We start from the raw sequence: 3,716 nt of genomic DNA, 5'->3' as shown, positions 1-3,716 counted from the left end.
GTGGTTTTTCTGCCTGGAAATGAATTGACGACAAACCTTTGACCCCTTTGTTTGCAGCTGTGGGGGTACTTTACAACTGCTCCTGCTCTTCCTCCTCCTCCTCGATCTGATAGTTGTGGGTCTCAGACAAGAAACAGGGAAACCTTCGCTTTGATATTGACCATCTTTTGTATCACATCTGAAGAAATCTAGTTTGTGGTGTTGCTCTGTCCTCTTGTGTACGGTGAATGGGGATCAATGGCTGCTATCTCCTCATCTTTACGAGGAAATGGTGCTGTTGCTGGCATGCAAGAAGCAGGGAAAGCATCTTAAAGTCTCAGAACAGTGTGCAGATCTGGGACTTTGTTGATTTTGAAGAGCTGGAGTTCCTGAATTTTAAGTTCTTGATTTATTTTGTTCACCTAACTTGTTTGGCCTTAGTTCTGATTTTAATTTGAAGAAAGTTTGAAATTGCTTTGCATCTTGCTCATAACCTTTTCACCAAATTGAAATGAAAAAGTAACTCGTTTTTTAAAAAAATTATATCATAGCGCGTTTCCAGACACAATTGAAGAGCTCCTCCACCACCAGGGGCTTTTCTTCAGAGTTATGCAGTCCTGGGTGTAGTTCTGAATGGAAGAAGAGTTCCTGAGAACTAGAGCGCTGTCATTTAAAACCTGTACGATGGTTATCGGTGCTCTTACTTGACCCTTTTTGAAGCAAATGGTCTACACACCTTGGATGTGCATGCAACCTCGATCGTTTCGTAGGTACCGCTGCAAACTTTTTAGTTTGCAGTACAGATGATATCAGGAGGAGAAAAAGTGGTGCAACTTTGAAAAAAAATATGTGCTATATTTCCTGCATTTGGGGATCTTGAGCTTTGGAAAGCTGTTCCCATTGTGCAGGAGTACAACTCTTTGCTGCAGGAGACTTCGGGGCGCACTTGACTACACATCATCAGAGGTCAAGAGGAAGCGAACAGTGCTGCACCTGCATCGTGGCTGCAGAAACTGCATTTGTTTCCCAAGTCTCTTAGAATTAACTAGTTGTCATTTGACATGCAGATGGAAGACACCTTGAAATGCAAGCTTGCTCTGGTTGCCTTGAAATGCTTACCCTATTGTGGATAAAGAACACTAGTGCGGTCCTATTATCCATGCAGGATGATTGCTAGGCAGCAGGTGCTTGTCAACCAAGGATGCTACGATTGTGTTCCACAAAATATGGGTTCCCATGGCAAACTGCTGTATAAAACTCTTAAACAGGTAAGGGGGTTTTAAGAGGTCAAAGTGAATTGTAATTATAAGGAACTGGGTTGACTAGCTATTAGGCTTTGCTCATGGTAGCCTTCCAAGTTCTTATATTACTGGTTCTTACTAACTTTTACAGTACCCCCTCCCCATATGCAGTGAGATTTAGTACAATTCAGTATTAATTTGAACATCTAATGCCACTTTCATATTGATTCACGCATTTTTAAAATGATGTAAGTAGTTGTTAGGGCTGAGCATTTATGGTGACATTTCTGTCCAGTAAATTACAGAAGCAACTAAGAGGCTTGTATCAAATACAGTAATCTCAAACAAGGTGCAGGCTATCCTTTCTCTGTAAGAAAAGTAATGTAAAGAAAAAAAGGTGGATGTGTATTTCTGGGTACATATGTAATGAAATATATTTACATTGTGATTGGTCCCTTTCCTCTGTACAATGAAAGACAGTGGAATGTGAAAAGGACAATTTTTAGATAATGCAGTTTTTTTTCAATAGTTGATTTGAGATATGACTAGAAATACAATCGATCTGCTTATGGAATGCTAGACGATATCAGTAGAGAAGCTACTTGGCAAAAATAGTTATAGTTCTAAACTTTAGAATTTTTCTCGTTTGGTAAGTAACAGGTTCCATTAAGCATCCTTTATTGGAAGAAAGCTAATTTTAATAAATGAAAAGATCTGGTTAAGTATCTTCTGTGATTGTAATCTACAAAATTGTAATCCTAACAGCCTTGATCCTGTTTACTCAGAAATAATTCATATAAAATGGAATTTACCGCTACATATTTCTCTATAGAATTACAGCTTCAAAGAGTTTTTGATGAGGGAATGATACAGATGAGTTAGCAAACTGAAGAAGATTCTTCAGATCAATTAAATCAAAATACTGATGTATTTTCCTTTTTATTGTTCAACCCAGTATATAACTGCAGTGCATTTGGTGCTGGGAAATGCTTTTAATAGCTGTTCCATAATAGTTATTTCTTCACAGGATTGGTCAGCCCTCTGGACTGATTAGAGGGACATCTTTATCTGAAAGGTAACTATGTTTTCCATAAAATGAAATGCTGCTTAGGTTGGCTTTGACTATGACATAAAAATATAAAAATGGTCGTAGCTGTGTAATAATTCAAAGCAGACTTGAGAAACTTGTGCAACTGCATTTCCTTAGAGCACTGTCTTAAATTGTATGCTGTAAAACTAAAGCGGAATAGCATAGTATTTTAATATTAAACAGCATTTAATATACTAATTTTAGAAAATCTTACCAATTTCATCAGAGAAGAAAATTATCCCCACTAAAACCAATGAAATTGAAAAAAATGATTAACTGGCTAATACTGCACATAACTTTTACAGTTAAAAGCAGCTTTTAATTACCAATCCAAATATTAGGGCTCTACAGTTTTAATATTTCAGACAGTAAGCATTTCATTAAAAAAGGTAAATAATCTAAAATATTGCCCCTCATCAGGACATACTCTTCAATGATATATAACCCTTACATTTCTACATTTTTCTAGATGAATATAACAAACCTAACTCTTCGTTCTTCTGATGTGTACTATAATAGGTATAGTCTTAAAGAAGATTTTGGAAAACTTTGCATTATATCTTTGTAGAATTCATGTTTCAAAATAATGAACTACAAAGATAGATACTCTGACTACATTTCATGTCATGGTAAACCAAGATTTATTGTAATGTGCATGACTTTATGAAGCCTTGGGATTATAATACATTATTTGGGAAACTAGGTTTGTAAAGCTTTTAGTTTGATTGTAGTTAGTCACTGAATACTCTGATTCATCAATATATTTTTAATTGGGTTGTTTCAGAAATATTTATAATTGATATTCATCCAGAATCTCTAGTTCATATAAAACGAAGTGCTCTGGTTAACTCGAATTAAATGCTTCTACAGGCATTCTTGGTATTACAAAAGTAAAAATCCGGGCATTTTGTTATTGGTGTATGTCATGCAATGATTGACTTTGTGTCCATACTCTTTTTTTTTTTAGACTGGCAAATTATGTTAATGTTTTCTGCACTAATTTAACAATGGAGCTAAGATTTGCTCCATTATTTTAACCCAGATATGCTTAGATGAGGAGAGGGGGGCAGCCTTCCTGATTATAACATATAAAAATTAATTGATCAGGAATTATGGCTGCTGATTGGCAAAGGTTAAACAGAATATTGCTAGGGAAATAGGGCTTCAGGCTAAACCAAGAATTCAAAAAGTATCCCAGAAAATAATGATATCTGTAATGGTTGCTAGAAACTATGCAATTACTGGAATAGTTTCTGCTATTACTGGGATAGAACTAGATTTGGTTCAAGGATATATTTGCATTTTTATAAATGTCTTTACAAAATATTTTTCCAGACTTAAGCATATTTAGATAAAATCCTTTGAAGTCAGTGGGTCTTGATTCCTGATTAATTTGCATTAAGTTG

This window comes from Erythrolamprus reginae, chromosome 3, assembly GCF_031021105.1.
Source record: "Erythrolamprus reginae isolate rEryReg1 chromosome 3, rEryReg1.hap1, whole genome shotgun sequence".
Taxonomy (NCBI): Eukaryota; Metazoa; Chordata; class Lepidosauria; order Squamata; family Dipsadidae; genus Erythrolamprus; species Erythrolamprus reginae.
This window is presented reverse-complemented; position numbering follows the sequence as displayed.